The sequence below is a fragment of the Arachis stenosperma genome, chromosome 4, assembly GCF_014773155.1.
Source record: "Arachis stenosperma cultivar V10309 chromosome 4, arast.V10309.gnm1.PFL2, whole genome shotgun sequence".
Lineage (NCBI taxonomy): Eukaryota > Viridiplantae > Streptophyta > Magnoliopsida > Fabales > Fabaceae > Arachis > Arachis stenosperma.
In genome coordinates, this window is record NC_080380.1 from 36,151,340 (window position 1) to 36,174,300 (window position 22,961).

Below are 22,961 nucleotides of genomic sequence, written 5' to 3' on the forward strand. Positions count from 1 at the left end.
GGCTGAAATTGAGGGATCTGAGCAAAAATCTGATTCAGAGACTGAAAAGGACTGCAGATGCTGTTGGATTCTGACCTCCCTGCACTCGAAGTGGATTTTCTGGAGCTACAGAAGCCTAATTGGCGTGCTCTTAACGGCGTTGGAAATTAGACATCCTGGGCTTTCCAGCAATATATGATAGTCCATACTTTGCCCAAGATTTGATGGCCCAAACTGGCGTTCAAAGTCACCTACAGAAATTCCAGCGTTAAACGCCGGAACTGGCACCTAAATGGGAGTTAAACGCCCAAACTGGCATAAAAGCTGGCGTTTAACTCCAAGAAGAGTCTCTACACGAAAATGCTTCATTGCTCAGCCTAAGCACACACCAAGTGGGCCCGGAAGTGGATTTTTATGTCATTTACTCATCTTTGTACACCTTAGGCTACTAGTTTTCTATAAGTAGGACCTTTTACTATTGTATTTTCATCTAAGAATCTTGGTAGCTATCTTTGAGTTTCATGCTATCTTAGATCATTTGGGAGGCTGGCCATTCGGCCATGCCTAGACCTTGTTCTTATGTATTTTCAACGGTGGAGTTTCTACACACCATAGATTAAGGTGTGGAGCTCTGCTGTACCTCGAGTATTAATGCAATTACTATTGTTCTTCTATTCAATTCCGCTTGTTCTTTGTCCAAGATATCACTTGTTCTTCAACTTGATGAAGGTGATGATCCGTGACACTCATCATCATTCTCACTCATGAACAAAGTGACTGACAACCACTCTTGTTCTACAAGCATCTGAGGCTTAGTGAATATCTCTTGGATTCCTGATACACGATGCATGGTTGATCGCCTGACAACCGAGTGCTCGCCTGACAAACGAGCCAGCCATTCCGTGAGATCAGAGTCTTCGTGGTATAGGCGAGAACTGATGGCGGCATTCAAGAGAATCCGGAAGGTCTAACCTTGTCTGTGGTATTCTGAGTAGGATTCAATGATTGAATGACTGTGACGTGCTTCAAACTCCTGAAGGCGGGGCGTTAGTGACAGACGCAAAAGAATCACTGGATTCTATTCCGGCCTGATTGAGAACCGACAGATGGATAGCCGTGCCGTGACAGGGTGCGTTGAACATTTCCAATGAGAGGATGGGAGGTAGCCACTGACAACGGTGAAACCCTTGCATAAGCTTGCCATGGAAAGGAGTAGGAAGGATTGGATGAAGACAGTAGGAAAGCAGAGAGACGGAAGGGAAGGCATCTTCATACGCTTATCTGAAGCTCTCACCAATGATATACATAAGTATCTCTATCTTTATCTTTATGCTTTATTCGTTTATCACTATACCCATTTGAGTCTGCCTGACTGAGATTTACAAGGTGACCATAGCTTGCTTCATACCACCAATCTCCGTGGGATCGACCCTTACTCACGTAAGGTTTATTACTTGGACGACCCAGTGCACTTGCTGGTTAGTTGTGCGAAGTTGTGTTTATGCCATGGTATTGAGCACCAAGTCTTTGGAGCCATTACCGGGGATTGTTCTGTGTATTAAAAAGTATTGATCACAATTTCGTGCACCAAGTTTTTGGCGCCGTTGCCGGGGATTGTTCTTGAGTATGGACAACTGACGGTTCATCTTGTTGCTTAGATTAGGTATTTTTCTTCAGAGTTCTTAAGAATGAATTCTAGTGTTTCATGGTGATCTGTTGAAATCTGGCTGGCTGTGAAGCCATGTCTAATCTTATTGGACCGAGTTTTCAACTGATCATCACAATAGCTTGTTGATCTCTATCAATCTTGCTATTGGAGCAATGATCTGCTAAGGCTTGGCTGGCCATTGGCCATGTCTAGTGTTTTGGACCGAAGCTTTCTTTGAAAGCTTGGCTGGCTGTGAAGCCATGTCTAATTCCTGGACCGGAGTCTTAGACTAGCATTGCAATGATTCCTGGAAATTCAAATTGAGAATTCTGAAACCTTTATTTTCTATTTTCATATAATTTTCGAAAAAAAAAGCACAAAAAAATTTACAAAGTCATAAAAACCAAAAATATTTCATGTTTCTAGTTTGAGTCTAGTGTCTAATCTTAAGTTTGGTGTTTTGCATGCCTTGTTTATTTGATCTTGGTTCTATTTTCAAGTCAATAGTGCAGGGGACTGAAGATTCAGAACATACAGCAGAGGAATTACACAGAAAAACTGGGCGTTCAAAACGCCCAGTGAAGAAGGACAGACTGGCGTTTAAACGCCAGCCAGGGTACCTGGTTGGGCGTTTAACGCCCAAAAAGGTAGCATTTTGGGCGTTAAACGCCAGAATGTATACCATTCTGGGCGTTTAACGCCAGGATGGTGCTAGGGGGAAGATTTTGTTTTTCAAATCAATTTTTTTTCAAGTTTTCAAAGTTTTTCAAAATCAAATCTTTTTCAAATCATATCCTTTCAATCAAATGTTTTCAAAATCAATTTCTTTCCTTTTTCAAAGATACTTGCTAACAATTAATGATTTGATTGAACATCTCAAGTATATTGCCTTTTCTGTTGAGAAAGGTTTAATGTTTCAATCATATCTTTTCTTGTTAGGCAAGTAATTAAACAAATCTTTTTAAAATTGTTTTCAAATCAAATCTTTTTAAAATTGTTTTCAAATCATATCTTCTCAATCACATCTTTTTCAAAATAAGTTTTCAATCAAATCTTTTTAATTTCTAATTTCAAAATCTTTTTCAAAAATCATTTGATTTCTTTTCCACTTTGAATTTTCGAAAATTATCAATCAATTTTTCAAAATGTTTTTGACATCTTTTTAATTAATTTTCGAAAATTCTCTTCCCTTCTTCCCACATCCTTCTATTTATGGAGTACTACTCCTTCTTAATGCACAATTCGAACTCTATCTAATCAAGTTCGAATTCTTCTACCTCCTTCTTCTATTTTTCTTTTCCTCTGACACCTCAAGGAATCTCTATACTGTGACATAGAGGATTCCACATTTTCTTGTTCTCTTCTCTTTCATATGAGCAGGAGCAGAGACAAAGGCATTCTTGTTGAAGCTGACCCTGAACCTGAAAGGACCTTGAAGCGAAAGCTAAGAGAAGCTAAGGCACAACTCTCTGTTGAGGACCTGACCGAATTCTTCAAAGAAGAAGAACCCATGGCAGCCGAAAACAACAACAATGCCAACAATGCAAGGAAGGTGCTGGGTGACTTTACTGCACCTACTCCCAATTTCTATGGGAGAAGCATCTCTATTCCTGCCATTGGAGCGAACAACTTTGAGCTTAAGCTTCAATTAGTTTCTCTAATGCAACAGAATTGCAAGTTCCATGGACTTCCAATGGAAGATCCTCATCAGTTTTTAGCTGAGTTCTTGCAAATCTGTGACACAGTCAAGACTAATGGGGTTGACCCTGAGGTCTACAGACTGATGCTATTCCCTTTTGCTGTAAGAAGAATATGGTTGGACTCTCAACCTAAAGAAAGCCTGGACTCTTGGGAAAAGCTAGTCAATGCCTTCTTGGCAAAATTCTTTCCACCTTAAAAATGGAGTAAGCTTAGAGTGGAAGTCCAAACCTTCAGACAGAAGGATGGTGAATCCCTCTATGAAGCTTGGGAAAGATACAAACAATTAATCAGAAAATGTCCCTCTGACATGCTTTCTGAATGGAGCATCATAGGTATTTTCTATGATGGTCTCTCTGAACTATCCAAGATGTCTTTGGATAGCTCTGCTGGAGGATCTCTTCATCTGAAGAAGACGCCTACAGAAGCTCAAGAGCTAATTGAAATGGTTGCAAATAACCAATTCATGTACACTTCTGAAAGGAATCCTGTGAACAATGGGACAAGTCAGAAGAAAGGAGTTCTTGAGATTGATGCTCTGAATGCCATATTGGCTCAGAACAAGATATTGACTCAACAAGTCAATTTGATTTCTCAAAGTCTGTCTGGAATGCAAAATGCACCAAGCAGTACTAAGGATGCTTCATCTGAGGAAGAAGCCTATGATCCTGAGAACCCTTCAATGGAAGAGGTGAATTACCTAGGAGAACCCTATGGAAACACCTATAATTCTTCATGGAGAAATCACCCAAATTTCTCATGGAAGAATCAAGAGAAACCTCAACAAGGTTTCAACAATAATGGTGGAAGAAACAGGTTTAGCAATGGCAAGCCTTTTCCATCATCTTCTCAGCAACAGACAGAGAATTCTATGCAGAACCCCTCTGACTTAGCAACCATGGTCTCTGATCTAATCAAAACCACTCAAAGTTTCATGACTGAGACAAGGTCTTCCATTAGGAATTTGGAGGCACAAGTGGGACAGCTGAGTAAATTACTGAACTCCCTCCAAGCACTCTTCCAAGCAATACAGAAGAAAATCCAAAAGGAGAGTGCAAAGCCATAACCATGGCCGAATTTGGAGAGGAAGGAGGGGAAGTGAACGCCACTGAGGAAGGCCTCAATGGGCGTGCACTGACCTCCACTGAGTTTCCCAATGAGGAACCATGGGAATCTGAGGCTCAAAATGAGACCATAGAGATTCCATTAGACTTACTTCTGCCATTCATGAGCTCTGATGAGTATTCTTCCTCTGAAGAGGATGAGTATGTCACTGAAGAGCAAGTTGCTAAATACCTTGGAGCCATCATGAAGCTAAATGACAAGTTATTCGGAAATGAGACTTGGGAGGATGAACCCCCTTTGCTCACCAAAGAACTGGATGACTTGTCTAGGCAGAAATTGCCTCAAACGAAACAAGATCCTGGAAAGTTTTCAATACCTTGCACCATAGGCACCATGACCTTCAAGAAGGCCCTGTGTGACTTAGGGTCAAGTGTAAACCTCATGCCTCTCTCTGTAATGGAGAAGCTAGGGATCTTTGAGGTACAAGCTGCAAGAATCTCACTAGAGATGGCAGACAACTCAAGAAAGCAAGCTCATGGACTTGTAGAGAATGTTTTGGTGAAAGTTGAAGACCATTACATCCCTACTGATTTCATAGTCCTAGAGACTGGGAAGTGCATGGAGGAATCCATCATCCTTGGCAGACCCTTCCTAGCCACAGCAAAGGCTGTGATTGATGTTGATGGAGGTGAACTGATCATTCAAGTGAATGGAGAATCCTTTGTGTTTAAGGCTCAAGGATATCCCTCTGTCATCATGGAGAAGAAGCATGAAGAGCTTCTCTCAAATCAGAGACAAACAGAGCCCCCACAGTCAAACTCTAAGTTTGGTGTTGGGAGGCCACAACCAAACTCTAAGTTTGGTGTTGAACCCCCATATTCAAACTCTAAGTTTGGTGTTGGGAGGTTCCAACATTGCTCTGAGTATATGTGAGGCTCCATGAGAGCCCTCTGTCAAGCTATTGACATTAAAGAAGCGCTTGTTGGGAGGCAACCCAATGATTATATTTTATATATTTTCTTTTGTTATTTTATGTTTTTTGTAGGTTGATGATCATAAGAAGTCACAAAATCCATTGAAAAAGCAAAAACAGAATGAAAAACAGGAAGAAAAACAGCACACCCTGGAGGAAGAATTCACTGGCGTTTAAACGCCAGTGAGGCTAGCAGTTGGGCGTTTAACGCCCAGTCTGGCACCCTTCTGGGCGTTTAACGCCAGAAAGGGGCACCAGACTGGCGTTAAACGCCAGAAAAGGGCAAGAACCTGGCGTTAAACGCCAGGAATGGGCACCAGCCCGGCGTTTAACGCCAGAAATGCCTCAAAACGTGATTTTGAGTGCCAATTGGTGCAGGGATGACTTTTCCTTGACACCTCAGGATCTGTGGACCCCACAGGACCCCCACCAACCCCACCACTCTCTCTTTCTTCTTTCCCCATTCACCAATCACCTCAATACCTCTTCCCCAAAAACCCTTCACCTATCAAATCCCATCTTTCTCTTTACCACTCACATCCATCCTTCATAAAACCCCACCAACCTCACCCTTCAAATTCAAAACACTTTCCCTCCCAAAACCCCACCCATAATGGCCGAACCCCATCTCCCCTCTCTCCTATAAATACCCTCCTTCACTCTTTCATTTTCACAAACCCTAAACACTACTTCTTCCCCTTTTTGGCCGAACCACAAAGCCATCTCCCTCTTCCTCATTTCTTCTTCTTCTACTCTCTTCTTTCTTCTTTTGCTCGAGGACGAGCAAACATTTTAAGTTTGGTGTGATAAAAGCATTGCTTTTTGTTTTTCCATAACCATTTATGGCATCCAAGGCCGGAGAAACCTCTAGAAAGAGGAAAGGGAAGGCAAAAGCTTCCACCTCCGAGTCATGGGAGATAGATAGATTCATCTCAAGGGTGCATCAAGATCACTTCTATGAAGTTGTGGCCTTGAAGAAGGTAATCCCCGAGGTCCCCTTTTCACTCAAAAAGGGTGAATATCCGGAGATCCGCCATGAGATCCGAAGAAGAGGTTGGGAAGTGCTTACCAACCCCATTCAACAAGTCGGAATCTTGATGGTTCAAGAGTTCTATGACAATGCATGGATCACCAAGAACCATGATCAAAGTGTGAACCCGGATCCTAAGAATTATCTTACTATGGTTCGGGGGAAATACTTGGATTTCAGTCCGGAAAATGTAAGGTTAGCATTCAACTTGCCCATGATGCAAGGAGATGAGCATCCTTACACTAGAAGGGTCAATTTTGATCAAAGGTTGGACCAAGTCCTCACAGTTATATGTGAAGAGGGCGCACAATGGAAGAGAGATTCAAGAGGGAAGCCGGTTCAATTGAGAAGGCATGACCTCAAGCCCGTGGCTAGAGGATGGTTGGAGTTTATCCAACGCTCAATCATTCCCACTAGCAACCGGTCTGAAGTTACTCTAGACCGGGCCATCATGATTCATAGCATCATGATTGGAGAAGAAGTAGAAGTTCATAAGGTCATAGCCCAAGAACTCTACAAAGTGGCGGATAAGTCTTCCACCTTGGCAAGGCTAGCCTTTCCTCATCTCATTTGTCACCTCTGTTATTCAGTTGGGGTTGACATAGAAGGAGATATCCCCATTGATGAGGACAAACCCATCACCAAGAAAAGGATGGAGCAAACAAGAGACCCCACTCATCATGAGATCCCTGAGATACCTCAAGGGATGCACTTTCCTCCACAAGGCTATTGGGAGCAAATTAACACCTCCCTAGGAGAATTGAGTTCCAACATGGGACAACTAAGGGTAGAGCATCAAGAACACTCCATTCTCCTCCATGAAATTAGAGAAGATCAAAGAATCATGAGAGAGGAGCAACAAAGACAAGGAAGAGACATTGAGGAGCTCAAGCACTCCATAAGACCTTCAAGAGGAAGAACAAGCCGCCATCACTAAGGTGGACCCGTTCTTTAATCTCCTTGTTCTTTATTTTCTTGTTTTTCGAATTTTAGTGCTTTATGTTTGTCCATGTTTGTGTCTTATGATCATTAGTATCTTAGTGTCTATGCCTTAAAGTTATGAATGTCCTATGAATCCATCACCTTTCTTAAATGAAAACTGTTTTTATCACAAAAGAACAAGAAGTACAGGATTTCGAATTCATCTTTAAAACTAGCTTAATTAGTTTGATGTGGTGACAATACTTTTTGTTTTCTGAATGTATGCTTGAACAGTGCATATATCTTTTGAATTTGTTGTTCATGAATGTTAAAATTGTTGGCTCTTGAAAGAATGATGAAAAAGGAGACATGTTACTGAGGATCTGAAAAATCATAAAAATGATTATTGAAGCAAGAAAAAGCAGTGAATACAAAAAAAAAAGGGAGCAAGCGAAAAAAAAACGAAAAAAAAAGAGAAAAAGGAAGAAAAAGAAAGAAATAAAGTTGTGATCCAAGGCAATAAGAGTGTGCTTAAGAACTCTGGACACCTCTAATTGGGGACTCTAGCAAAGCTGAGTCACAATCTGAAAAGGTTCACCCAATTATGTGTCTGTGGCATGTATGTATCCGGTGGTAATACTGGAAGACAGAGTGCTTTGGGCCACGGCCAAGACTCAATAAGTAGCTGTGTTCAAGAATCATCATACTTAACTAAGAGAATCAATAACACTATCTGGATTCTGAGTTCCTAAAGAAGCCAATCATTCTGAATTTCAAAGGATAAAGTGAGATGCCAAAACTGTTTGGAGGCAAAAAGCTACTAGTCCCGCTCATCTAATTTGGAGCTAAGTTTCATTGATAATTTGGAGTCTATAGTATATTCTCTTCTTTTTATCTTATTTGATTTTCAGTTGCTTGAGGACAAGCAACAATTTAAGTTTGGTGTTGTGATGAGCGGATAATTTATACGCTTTTTGGCATTGTTTCAGTATGATTTTAGTAGTTTTAGTTGAGTTCTTAGTATATTTTTATTGGTTTTTAATTAAAATTCACTTTTCTGGACTTTACTATGAGTTTGTGTGTTTTTCTGTGATTTCAGGTATTTTCTGGCTGAAATTGAGGGATCTGAGCAAAAATCTGATTCAGAGACTGAAAAGGACTGCAGATGCTGTTGGATTCTGACCTCCCTGCACTCGAAGTGGATTTTCTAGAGCTACAGAAGCCCAATTGGCGCGCTCTCAACGGCGTTGGAAAGTAGACATCCTGGGCTTTCCAGCAATATATGATAGTCCATACTTTGCCCAAGATTTGATGGCCCAAACCGGCGTTCAAAGTCACCTACAGAAATTCCAGCGTTAAACGCCGGAACTGGCACCTAAATGGGAGTTAAACGCCCAAACTGGCATAAAAGCTGGCGTTTAACTCCAAGAAGAGTCTCTACACGAAAATGCTTCATTGCTCAGCCCAAGCACACACCAAGTGGGCCCAGAAGTGGATTTTTATGTCATTTACTCATCTTTGTACACCTTAGGCTACTAGTTTTCTATAAGTAGGACCTTTTACTATTGTATTTTCATCTAAGAATCTTGGTAGCTATCTTTGAGTTTCATGCTATCTTAGATCATTTGGGAGGCTGGCCATTCGGCCATGCCTAGACCTTGTTCTTATGTATTTTCAACGGTGGAGTTTCTACACACCATAGATTAAGGTGTGGAGCTCTGCTGTACCTCGAGTATTAATGCAATTACTATTGTTCTTCTATTCAATTCCGCTTGTTCTTTGTCCAAGATATCACTTGTTCTTCAACTTGATGAAGGTGATGATCCGTGACACTCATCATCATTCTCACTCATGAACAAAGTGACTGACAACCACTCTTGTTCTACAAGCATCTGAGGCTTAGTGAATATCTCTTGGATTCCTGATACACGATGCATGGTTGATCGCCTGACAACCGAGTGCTCGCCTGACAAACGAGCCAGCCATTCCGTGAGATCAGAGTCTTCGTGGTATAGGCGAGAACTGATGGCGGCATTCAAGAGAATCCGGAAGGTCTAACCTTGTCTGTGGTATTCTGAGTAGGATTCAATGATTGAATGACTGTGACGTGCTTCAAACTCCTGAAGGCGGGGCGTTAGTGACAGACGCAAAAGAATCACTGGATTCTATTCCGGCCTGATTGAGAACCGACAGATGGATAGCCGTGCCGTGACAGGGTGCGTTGAACATTTCCAATGAGAGGATGGGAGGTAGCCACTGACAACGGTGAAACCCTTGCATAAGCTTGCCATGGAAAGGAGTAGGAAGGATTGGATGAAGACAGTAGGAAAGCAGAGAGACGGAAGGGAAGGCATCTTCATACGCTTATCTGAAGCTCTCACCAATGATATACATAAGTATCTCTATCTTTATCTTTATGCTTTATTCGTTTATCACTATACCCATTTGAGTCTGCCTGACTGAGATTTACAAGGTGACCATAGCTTGCTTCATACCAACAATCTCCGTGGGATCGACCCTTACTCGCGTAAGGTTTATTACTTGGACGACCCAGTGCACTTGCTGGTTAGTTGTGCGAAGTTGTGATAAAGAGTTGAGATTGCAATTGAGCGTACCATGTTGATGGCGCCATTGATGATCACAATTTCGTGCACCATTTTACTTGTAGAGAGAAAGTGTGAAGTGGACAGAGACTTTAGCTCAAGACGTTAGAGGTGTTAACATTCAGTGAGAAAATGGGTTCGAAAACATTAGTGTCATTCAACTTTTTCACTAACGTTTCTTACCCAAGTAAAGGCCACGTTAACTTCAACGTTAGTGGCACAAACGTTGCCACTAACGTTGCCTCTTTGTCCTTCGCACACGTTATTGGGACTTAACTTTCCCAATAAAGTTGAGAGCCTCTCCCTTTCCTACGTTAGAGTTCACGTTAACTTAGTTAATGTGGCTCTTTTAACGTAGGTGTGCCAATCTTCGAGAACGTTAGTGACACTCAACATTGTCACTAACGTTCCAATATGCCCCTATTCTCGTTAGAGTCCACGTTAACTAGGTGGTGCACGAAATTGTGATCAATACTTTTTAATACACAGAACAATCCCCGGTAATGGCTCCAAAGACTTGGTGCTCAATACCATGGCATAAACACAACTTCGCACAACTAACCAGCAAGTGCACTGGGTCGTCCAAGTAATAAACCTTACGCGAGTAAGGGTCGATCCCACGGAGATTGTTGGTATGAAGCAAGCTATGGTCATCTTGTAAATCTTAGTCAGGCAGATTCAAATGGTTATGAATGATATATGAATAAAGCATAAAGATAGAGATACTTATGTAATTCATTGGTGAGAATTTCAGATAAGCGAATGGAGATGCTTTGTCCCTTCCGTCTCTCTGCTTTCCTACTGTCTTCATCCAATCCTTCTTACTCCTTTCCATGGCAAGCTGTATGTTGGGCATCACTGTTGTCAGTGGCTACAATCTCGTCCTCTCAGTGAAAATGTTCAACGCACCCTGTCACAGCACGGCTAATCATCTGTCGGTTCTCAATCAGGTTGGAGTAGAATCCATTAATTCTTTTGCGTCTGTCACTAACGCCCAGCCTTCAGAAGTTTGAAGCTCGTCACAGTCATTCAATCATTGAATCCTACTCAGAATACCACAGACAAGGTTTAGATCTTCTGGATTCTCTTGAATGCCGCCATCAATTCTAGCTTATACCACGAAGATTCCGATTAAGGAATCCAAGAGATAAACATTCAAGCCTTGTTTGCTTGTAGAACGGGAGTGGTTGTCAGGCACGCGTTCATAAGTGAGAATGATGATGAGCGTCACATAATCATCACATTCATCAAGTTCTTGAGTGCGAATGAATATCTTGGAATAAGAATAAGCCGAATTGAATAGAAGAACAATAGTAATTGCATTAATACTCGAGGTACAGCAGAGCTCCACACCTTAATCTATGGTGTGTAGAAACTCCACCGTTGAAAATACATAAGAACAAGGTTCAGGCATGGCCGAATGGCCAGCCTCCTAATGATCTAAGATAGCATAAGACTAAAGATAGCTACCCCGATGAGAATACAATAGTAAAAGGTCCTATATGTAGAGAACTAGTAGCCTAGGGTTTACAGAGATGAGTAAATGACATAAAAATCTACTTCCGGGCCCACTTGGTGTGTGCTTGGGCTGAGCATTGAAGCATTTTCGTGTAGAGACTTCTCTTGGAGTTAAACGCCAGCTTTTATGCCAGTTTGGGCGTTTAACTCCCACTCTTGTGCCAGTTCCGGCGTTTAACGCCGGGCAGTTTTGAGCTGATTTGAAACGCCGGTTTGGGCCATCAAATCTCGGGAAAAGTATGGACTATTATACATTGCTGGAAAGCCCAGGATGTATACTTTCCAATGCCATTGAGAGCGCGCCAATTGGGCTTCTGTAGCTCCAGAAAATCCACTTCGAGTGCTGGGAGGTCAGAATCCAACAGCATCTGCAGTCCTTTTCAGTCTCTGAATCAGATTTTTGCTCAAGTCCCTCAATTTCAGCCAGAAAATATCTGAAATCATAGAAAAACACACAAACTCATAGTAAAGTCCAGAAAAGTTAATTTTAACTAAAAACTAATAAAAATATAATAAAAACTAACCAAAACATACTAAAAACATACTAAAAACAATGCCAAAAAGCGTATAAATTATCCGCTCATCATAAAACCAAGCCCAAATGAAGAAAAGAACTGCTTCAAACTCAAGATCCAAAGTCCCAAGACTTAAAGAACCAACTAGAAGCTGAGAAGAGTAGTATATATAGGAGTAGCTTTGAATTATTAGAGAGTTCTGGAGGTTGAAGGAAGAGCACTACTCTCTGTATTTTACTCTGTTTTTCTAGTTCATTAATGTATTCTCCATCTTTGTTTTCATTTTCTAGAGCTATGAACAACTAAACCCCTTTCATTGGGTTAGGGAGTTCTGTTGTAATTTGATGGATCAATACTAGTTTTCATTATTCTTCTTCTCTCTTTTCTCTTAATTTTACTTGAAAGCTTTCGATCTTCATCCCATTGGGTAGTTATCTTGGAAAAGAAGCTATTCAAACTTGGATCTCTTCTGAGCCTTGAAAGAGGAATGAAGAGATCAAGCTAGAAGTGCTTTCTCATGCTGGACCAAATTGGGTTTGGATGGATATGTGACTATAATCCTCTCAATACTTGATTTGGGAAATGCATGTGGTATAATCAGTGACCACACTTCATCTCTTCTCATGAGCAATTGACCAAGGAATTGGCTATTGATCAAGATTTGAGAGATTGAATTGCAAGAAATTGTAATTCAATCAATTAAGATTGCCAAGGAGATCAATGAGTGCATTGATTGAGGAAGAGATGAAAATGACTTGATCCGGAGAATTGCAACATCTCCTATGCCCAATGAACTCCCCAAATTCTGATCTAACCCATTCTCTTTAAATTTTTGCATTTATGTTCATGAGTAAACACCCCATTCCCATTTACAATTCTGCAATTTAATTTCAGTCATCTAATTCCAGCTCTTTAATTCTAGCATTTACTTTTCATGTTATTTACATTACTGCCATTTTATTTTCTGCAACTCTCAACCCAAATTCTGAATTAGCTCAACTAGAACATTCTTCTAATTAAAGTTGCTTGATCAATTAATCCCTGTGGGATTCGACCTTACTCTATTGTGAGTTTTTACTTGACGACAAATTCGGTACACTTGCTGAAGGAAATTTGTTGAGAGACAATTTCCACCTGCATCATGGAGTTTGTATACAATAATAGTTATCATGCAAGCATCGGAATGGCTCCGTATGAGGCCTTGTATGGGAGAAAATGTCAATCTCCGCTATGTTGGTATGAAGCTGGAGAGAAAAGCTTGTTGGGGCCAGAAATGATAGCTGAGACCACTGAACAAGTCAAGAAAATCTGAGATAGAATGCTTACAGCGCAGAGTCGTCAAAAGAGTTACGCTGATCAGAGGCGAAAGCCCTTAGGATTTGAGGAAGGAGACCATGTTTTCCTTAAGGTTACTCCGACCACAGGAGTAGGTAGGGCGATTAAAGCAAAAAAGTTGAATCCTCGATACATTGGTTCATTTCAGATCCTGGAGAGGATTGGACCGGTGGCGTATTGGATGGCTCTACCACCTCATCTTTCGAACCTGCACGACGTAGTTCACGTGTTGCAGCTTCGGAAGTACACTCCTGATGCTAGCCATGTGTTAGAACCTGATTCGGTTCAGTTAAGGGAAGATTTGACGCTTCCAGTGGCTCCAGTCAGAATTGATGATACTAGTATCAAACGGTTGCGTGGAAAGAGGTTTCATTAGTCAAAGTGGCATGGAGTCGAGGCGGTGTTGAGGAACACACTTGGGAACTTGAGTCGGAGATGCGAACGGATTATCCGCACTTATTCTCAGGTAATTTCATTTGAATTTTGTGGGCAAAATTCCCAATTAGGTGGGTAGAATGTAAAATCCGATTAATTAACGGCTAATTAACCCATAAATGAGAATTTATTCTAGAAAGTCTAAAATGTGATTTTTATGGCTTAATATGATAGAGGAGATTGAGACGAGAATTTCGGTACCAATTTTATAGAATTCGGACGAAGATTGGACCGAACGGGCCAAACCGGGCCAACCAGACCCAAAGTGGGCCCTTGGCCCAACATAACTAAACCAAAACCCTAGTTTTCAGCACTCTCTCTCCTCACAACACTCAAACTCACGCTGAAATTGAAGAGAGGGGAGGAAGAACACTCTCTCAAGTTCTTTCTCTCACTTGATCTTCAAACCACCATAACTTTTGATCTAGAGCTCCGATTGCCGCTCCGTTTATGGCCACGCGTTCACCGCGGAGAGCTCTACAAAACTCATACAATCAATCTTGAGGTAAGCCACGTTTTGCTCTTCGAATTTCCAGCCTTGTTTTCGAGTTTCATGAGCAAAAATGTTGAGATTTTGGGCTCTTTGATGTTATAGGACCCAACTCTCTTGAAGGAGAAGGTTAATCTTGTCTCCTTGGACCTTGGGTGTGGTAAGATTCTCAACCCTAGTGTAATTTATGGTTTTATGATGTTTGGGTTTTGAGATGTTGTGTATGGGTGTGATAATTGTGGCTTAGGTTGTGTATATGTGAATATTGGAGCTTGATTGGTGTTATTGAAAAGCTTAAAAAGGGTTTGGTGGTGAAAAAATCTGTTTTTGGAGGTGTTGAGGCCTTGAGAGCTTGAGAAAAAGTGGTTTGGAAGTGCTCCGATTGAGCTTGGGAAATCGGCTAAGGTATGGTTTCGGTTTCTCGTATCTAATACGTAATGTGGTAGGAAATACTTAGGCTAGAGGCTCTAAGATAGGCATCGAATTGTTGGTGTTGTTGAATGGTTGATATATATATATGATGTGGTCATATATGTGATGATGATTATTGATGCCTTGATGGTATGATGTATGAGAAATATGCATGTTGTGATATATGCTTGATGATTGGTTATGGTTGAATTGTGGGTTGAACCATGTTGGTGGTGAATATGATATTGATTATGTATGATGATGGTTAATTGGTATTGGTGTTGTTGAAAATTGGCATGAGGAAGAGTATATGATATGTCAATGTGTTTGGGTTTGAGCCACTTGGGTGAAGTAGGCTAAAATGGTGGAATAGTGATTTTGGTGAATTGTGATAAAGTGTCAATGTGTGAGTTGAGGAGGCTTGATATTGAATTTGATGTATTTTGATTGATTTCAAAGAAAGGGGAAGAAATTGGCATGTTTGGATTGATTTTGAAAAGAGTTGAAAATGGCTTGTTTTGAAAATGGCACTTTGTGGTTTTTATGAAAAACATAGTTTTTGGGCATACTTTGATGGGACATAACTTGGACTACAAATCTCTGTTTTGTGCCAAATCTGTTTAGAAATAAAATTGGATCCGGGATGTCCATGTCGTTCGAAGAACGGGTGAAAAATGATTTAAAATGAGGAAGTTATGTCCGTCGGAAGATTGGGGGTTGAATCTGTGAATTTTGCAGTTTTTAACTTAGAAAATTTTTAGCAGAATGACCCCTCGCGCGTAGGCGCACTTGGCGCGTACGCACCGTTCTTCTAGGAAGCGCCATCCACGCGTGCGCGTGATGTGCGCGGGCGCGCCGATTGTGCTGCACCCTATGCCCAGTCATTTTCCAGAGAGTTGTGCCAGAACTGTGCCAGTTTTGTGCCTGGGACACGAGAGCACCCACGCGTGCGCGTCGCTTGACTATTTTTCAATCGACGCATTAGCGTACATGACGCATACGTGTCGATGAGTTTTTGAGGCCATCCACGCGTGCGCGTGGAGTGCGCGTACGCGTGGCCCTGTTTTCATCCCAAAGTTGATTTTTGAGTTCTAAAAGCCAAATCTCATACTTCTAAGCCTCCGATCTCACCACTTATGTCTTAAATCATTATGATATGCCTAGCAATTAGAAAAGGAGCTAGGGGATGTGGTAACTTGCGAGTGAAGCAAGGGAAAAATGAATGATCAATGAGGATCAAAGATGATTATGTGAGAGGCGGAGGATGGCAGTGGAAGTGCTTGTTATGCCATGGGCCGAAAGGCCGTAATTGTTAATGAAATGGCTGGTTATGGATTTAACCGTGAGCTAGATGGCTGGTTATGGATTTTACCGTGAGCCAGATGGCTAGTTATGGATTTAACCGTGAGCCGGATGGCTGAATTATTGCCGTGTTACGGCGGAGCCATGATTATGGCTAAGAATAAAAGCATACATATATATGCTGTTGAATGAATTGTGAATGTTGCACTTCCATTATCGGAGATGAGAGTTTCCCTGGGAGAAAGCAGTGGCTAGCCACCACGTGCTCCAGGTTGAGACTTGAAGCTCTTTTGACCCTATGTCGTCAGGGTGGCCGGGCACTGTGAAAGCCCCGGATGAGCTCACCCCCATAAATATTCACCAGTGAGGGTGATGGATATGGATCATGATTATGATCAAGTTTATATTGAGTATAACTCGAGTTGGGGAGACACGACAGAGGGAAGTCCAATGGTTAGCTACCAGGACTTGTCGGGTTGGCTCTATAACCGACAGATGATATCAGCCACTAGGGACAGGCATTCATCATATGCATACTATATGAATTGTTTGAGATTGCCTATTTGACTGAATATTACTTGCTAATTGTCTAAATGCCTTAATTGTTTCTATTTGTATATTTCTTGTTTGATATAACTGTTTTTGCTATATTATACTCCTACTGGTGGATGGCAGGTCTGAAGGAATTGGAAAGGGAAGTATTAGTTAGACTGAAGAACCTTTAGTCAGTCGCCACATATGGTTTAGCTTGTTTATAAGCTTTGATATTATCTAGAGGAAGCTCTAGGATTGCCTTTTGCTTTCCTCTATTATTATGTATTATATATGTGGAAGCTGTTACCATGCTGGTTACCTCTGGTTCTCATCCATGCGGATTTTGTGATTTTCAGATGCAGGACGCGAGGTTTCCCGCTGAGGCATGCAGGAGACTTCTAGATTTGCAAAGATCCTTTGTTCTCGGGGCTATGTTTTGGTTTATATGATTTGCTTAGATACTTTTATCTCCATTAAATAATACAAGCTGAGATGACTCCTCTTATGGGAGATTTTTGAGAATAGGTTTATGTATTTGTGTCCCTTTGGGTTTCCTTTGGGGTTTTCCTTATTTTATCATATGTATATATTGCTATGCTCGGACCGGTTATCTTCGCAGCCGGATTTTGAGACTTGATATTCCTGTTTTTGACACTCCTTTGTATATATATAATCTCGTGCTGGTTTATTCTTGTTCGTTACGTTATCGATCGGAGTGTTGCGCTTTTGAGTTGCGATTTTTGTTTATCCCATTTTCTACAAAGGCTCCTAGTTATAATCAATCATTCTTACTACTATACGTACTAAATTTTTATTTTAGAGGTCATAATACCTTGCCATCTCTGAATTATGACTTAAGCATAAGACTCTGTATGGTAGGGTGTTATAATTCTCCTCTGTCAACATCAATCACAGCCATTGCTGTGGCTAGGAAGGGTCTGCCAAGGATGATGGATTCATCCACGCACTTCCCAGTCTCTAGGACTATGAAATTAGCAAGGATGTAATGGTCTTCAATTTTTACCAGAACATCCTCTACAAGTCCATAAGCTTGTTTTCTTGAATTGTCTGCCATCTCTAGTGAGATTCTTGCAGCTTGTACCTCAAAGATCCCTAGCTTCTCCATTATAGAGAGAGGCATGAGGTTTATACTTGACCCTAAGTCACACAGAGCCTTCTTAAAGATCATGGTGCCTATGGTACAAGGTATTGAAAACTTTTCAGGATCTTGTCTCTTTTGAGGTAATCTCTGCCTAGTCAAGTCATCCAATTCTTTGGTGAGCAAAGGGGGTTCATCCTCCCAAGTCTCATTACCAAATAACTTGTCATTTAGCTTCATGATTGCTCCAAGGTATTTAGCAACTTGCTCTTCAGTGACATATTCGTCATCTTCAGAGGAAGAATACTCATCAGAGCTCATGAATGGCATAAGTAACTCCAATGGAATCTCTATGGTCTCAGTGTGAGCCTCAGATTCCCATGGTTCCTCATTAGGGAACTCATTGGAGGCCAGTGGACGTCCATTGAGGTCTTCCTCAGTGGCGCTCACTGCCTCTTTCTCCTCTCCAAATTCGGCCATGTTGATGGCCTTGCACTCTCCTTTTGGATTCTCTTCTGTATTGCTTGAAAGAGTACTAGGAGGGAGTTCAGTAATTTTCTTACTCAGCTGTCCCACTTGTGCCTCCAAATTCCTAATGGAGGACCTTGTTTCAGTCATGAAACTTTGAGTGGTTTTGATTAGCTCAGAGACCATGGTTGCTAAGTCAGAGTGGTTCTGCTTAGAATTATCTGTCTGTTGCTGAGAAGATGATGGAAAAGGCTTGCCATTGCTAAACCTGTTTCTTCCACCATTATTGTTGTTGAAACCTTGTTGAAGTCTCTGTTGATCCTTCCATGAAAGATTTGGATGATTTCTCCATGAAGGATTATAGGTGTTTCCATAGGGTTCTCCCATGTAATTCACCTCTTCCATTGAAGGGTTCTCAGGATCATAAGCTTCTTCTTCGGATGAAGCATCCTTAGTACTGCCTGGTGCAGCTTGCATTCCAGACAGACTTTGAGAGATCATATTGACTTGCTGAGTCAATATTTTGTTCTGAGCCAATATGGCATTCAGAGTATCAATCTCAAGAACTCCTTTCTTCTGATTCGTCCCATTGTTCACAGGATTCCTTTCAGAAGTGTACATGAATTGGTTATTTGCAACCATTTCAATGAGTTCTTGAGCTTCTGCAGGCGTCTTCTTCAGATAAAGAGATCCTCCAGCAGAGCTGTCCAATGACATCTTGGACAGTTCAGACAGACCATCATAGAAGATACTTATGACGCTCCATTTAGAAAGCATGTCAGAGGGACACTTTCTGATAAATTGTTTGTATCTTTCCCAAGCTTCATAGAGGGATTCACCTTCCTTCTGTCTGAAGGTTTGGACTTCCACTCTAAGCTTACTCAATTTTTGAGGTGGAAAGAACATTGCCAAGAAGGCATTGACTAGCATTTCCCAAGAGTTCAGGCTTTCTTTAGGTTGGGAGTCCAACCATATCCTAGCTCTGTCTCTTATAGCAAAAGGGAATAGCATAAGTCTGTAGACCTCAGGGTCAACCCTATTAGTCTTGACAGTGTCACAGATTTGCAAGAATTCAGCTAAAAACTGATGAGGATCTTCCAATGGAAGTCCATGGAACTTGCAATTCTGTTGCATTAGAGAAACTAATTGAGGCTTAAGCTCAAAGTTGTTTGCTCCAATGGCAGGGATAGAGATGCTTCTCCCATAGAAGTCGGGAGTAGGTACAGTAAAGTCACCAAGCACCTTCCTTGCATTGTTGGCATTATTGTTGTTTTTGGCTGCCATGGGTTCTTCTTGTTTGAAGATTTCTATTAGGTCCTCTTCAGAGAGTTGTGCCTTAGCTTCTCTTAGCTTTCGCTTCAAGGTCCTTTCAGGTTCAGGGTCAGCCTCAACAAGAATGCTCTTGTCTTTGTTCCTGCTCATATGAAAGAGAAGAGAACAAAAAAATATGGAATCCTCTATGTCATAGTATAGAGATTCCTTGAGGTGTCAGAGGAATAGAAGGAAGAGGTAGAAGAATTTGAACTTATCAAGAAAGATAGAGTTCGAATTGTGCATTGAGGAGGAGTGTTAGTCCATAAATAGAAGGATGTGAGAAGAGGGGAAGAAATTTTTGAAAATTAAAGTGAATTAATTAAAAAAATTTTGAAAAATAGTAATTGATTTTCGAAAACTAAGATTGGGAAAGAAATTAAATGATTTTTTGAAAAAGATTTTGAAATTAGAAATTAAAAAGATATGATTGAAAACTATTTTGAAAAAGATGTGATTAAAAAGATATGATTTAAAAGTTATGGTTTTTAAAAAGATGTGATTGAGAAGATATGATTTGAAAAACAATTTAAAAAGATTTGATTTTAAAAATTAATAACCTGCCTAACAAGAAAGATATGATTCAGACATTAAACCTTTCTCAACAGAAAAGGCAACATACTTGAAATGTTGAATCAAATCATTAACTGTTAGCAAGTATTTTTGAAAATGGAAAGAAATTGATTTTGAAAACATATGATTGAAAAGATATGATTTGAAAAAGATTTGATTTTGAAAAGATTTTGAAAACTTGAAAAAATTTTGAATTGAAAACAAAATCTTCCCTCTTGTGCCATCCTGGCGTTAAACGCCCAGAATGGTATCCATTCTGGCATTTAACGCCCAAAATGCTACCCTTTTGGGCGTTAAACGCCCAGCCAGGTACCCTGGCTGGCGTTTAAATGCCAGTTTTCCTTCTTCACTGGGCGTTTTGAATGCCCAGCTTTTTCTGTATAATTCCTCTGCTGTATGTTCTGAATCTTCAATTTTATGTATTATTGACTTGAAAAGATAAAAATTAAAAAAAAATTTGGATTTTTAATAATGAGGGAATAATCAAAATGCAACTAAAATCAAATAAACAATGCATGCAAGACACCAAACTTAGAAGTTTGTATACTACTGACACTAACAAGTTGAGAATGCATATGAGAAACAACAAAACACTCAAGACAAGAGAATTTAAAGATCAGAACAAGGAAATCATCAAGAACAACTTGAAGATCAATTAAGACGCATGAATGAATTTGAAAAAATGCAAGAAGAATAGAAACATATAATTGACACCAAACTTAAAATTAGACACTAGACTCAACAAGAAACATAAAATTATTTTTTTGGTTTTTATGATTTTGTAATTTTTTTGGACTTTTCAAAAATTAAGTGGAAAAGAAAATAAAGATAACAAAATTCTTAATGAGAATTCCGGGAATCATGCAATGTTAGTCTAAAGCTTTAGTCTAAAGAAATTAGACATGGCTAGCCAAGCTTCAGCAGGACATTGCATTCAAGAGCTAAATTGATGAGAATCAATCAGCTTTAGTGATGATAAGAACATCACCTTGAAACACTAGAATTTCATTCTTAAGAATTCTGAAAAATACCTAATCTAAGCAACAAGATGAATCGTCAGTTGTCCAAACTCTAACAATCCCCGGCAACGGCGCCAAAAACTTGGTGCACGAAATTGTGATCTCTACTTTTCACAACTCAAACAATCCCCGGTAATGGCTCCAAAAACTTGGTGCTCAATACCATGGTCTAAACATAATTTCACAACTTCGCACAACTAACCAGCAAGTGCACTGGGTCGTCCAAGTAATAAACCTTACGCGAGTAAGGGTCGATCCCACAGAGATTATTGGTATGAAGCAAGCTATGGTTATTGTTCCGAGGGTTACCTGAAACTGTAGGTCGATCTTGGATAAGATCGTCTGTGTTGGTCGGAACCGACGTGTCCGGCAGGTGGGTATCAGTCGGAGCTGGTGTGTCCGACTTGTTGGACTTGGTGGTGATGCTGATCCTTCGTCCCCGGAGGGTGGGGGGTACCTGCAAGAGACTCCGATGCTTAAGTTAGCAAGGGTATTAAGCAGGTATTGAGTAGAATCAGAGTATGAGTTATACCTGGGTGCTCTAGTGTATTTATAATGGTGAGATGTGGCTGATGAGCGGATAATTTATACGCTTTTTGGCATTGTTTTTAGGCAGTTTTTAATAAGTTTAAGCTACTTTTAGGGATGTTTTCATTAGTTTTTATGTTAAATTCACATTTCTGGACTTTACTATGAGTTTGTGTGTTTTTCTGTGATTTCAGGTAATTTCTGGCTGAAATTGAGGGACTTGAGCAAAACTCTGAAAAAGGCTGACAAAAGGACTGCTGATGCTGTTGGAATCTGACCTCCCTGCACTCAAAATGGATTTTCCGGAGCTACAGAACTCCAATTGGTGCGCTCTCAACGGCGTTGGAAATTAAACATCCAGGGCTTTCCAGCAATATATAATAGTCTATACTTTATTCGAAGAATGACGACGTAACTTGGCGTTGAACGCCAAGTACATGCTGCTGTCTGGAGTTAAACGCCAGAAAAACGTCATGATCCGGAGTTGAACGCCCAAAACACGTCATAACTCGGAGTTCAACTCCAAGAGAAGTCTCAGCTCGTGGATTGATCAAGCTCAGCCCAAGCATACACCAAGTGGGCCCTGGAAGTGGATTTATGCATCAATTACTTACTCATGTAAACCCTAGGAGCTAGTTTATTATAAATAGGATGATTTACTAATGTATTAGACATCTTTGGTCTCAGTTTTGTTTTATTCTTCATCCTAAGAGATCTTTTGATCACTTTAGATCTTAGGATCAGATCTTGGGATGCATAGTTCTCAGATCATGGGGGCTGGCCTCTCGGCCATGCCTGAACCTTTCACTTATGTATTTTCAACGGTGGAGTTTCTACACACCATAGATTAAGGGTGTGGAGCTCTGCTGTACCTCAAGTTTCAATGCCATTAAGATGATATCCTATTCAATTCTATTTATTCCTATTTCAAGATATACGTTGCACTTCAACTTGATGAATGTGATGATCCGTGACACTCATCATCATTCTCACCTATGAACGCGCGTGATTGACAACCACTTCCGTTCTACTCTAGGCCGGGCGCATATCTCTTAGATTCCCCAACAGAATCTTCGTGGTATAAGTTAGATAGATGGCGGCATTCATGAGGATCCGGAAAGTCTAAACCTTGTCTATGGTATTCCGAGTAGGATTCTAGGATTGAATGACTGTGACGAGCTTCAAACTCCTGAAGGCTGGGCGTGATGACAAGCGCAAAAGAATCAATGGATTCTATTCCAACCTGATTGAGAACCGACAGATGATTAGCCATGCGAGTGACAGCCGCAGAGGACCATTTTCACTGAGAGGATGGGATGTAGCCATTGACAACGGTGATGCCCTACAAACAGCTTGCCATGGAAAGGAGTAAGAAGGATTGAGTTGAAGCAGTAGGAGAGCAGGCGTCCTTGAGCCATACAGTAACTCCATATGCTTATCTGAAATTCCCACCAATGAATCTGCATAAGTGTTCTATCCCTTTTATTATATATCATCTATTTTCTT

General features: G+C 40.7%; 2 non-coding genes across 2 annotated transcripts; one reads left to right on the forward strand and one right to left on the reverse strand.

Annotated features, from left to right (window-relative positions):
* Positions 1-3,533: 3,533 nt before the first annotated feature.
* Positions 3,534-3,641, reverse strand: LOC130978689 (small nucleolar RNA R71). Its single transcript, XR_009086308.1, has one exon. It is a non-coding gene; the product is annotated as a small nucleolar RNA R71 (small nucleolar RNA).
* Positions 3,642-18,795: 15,154 nt separating this feature from the next.
* LOC130978010 (small nucleolar RNA R71) lies at positions 18,796-18,903 on the forward strand. The gene has a single exon (XR_009085674.1). It is a non-coding gene; the product is annotated as a small nucleolar RNA R71 (small nucleolar RNA).
* The last annotated feature ends 4,058 nt before the right edge of the window (positions 18,904-22,961 follow it).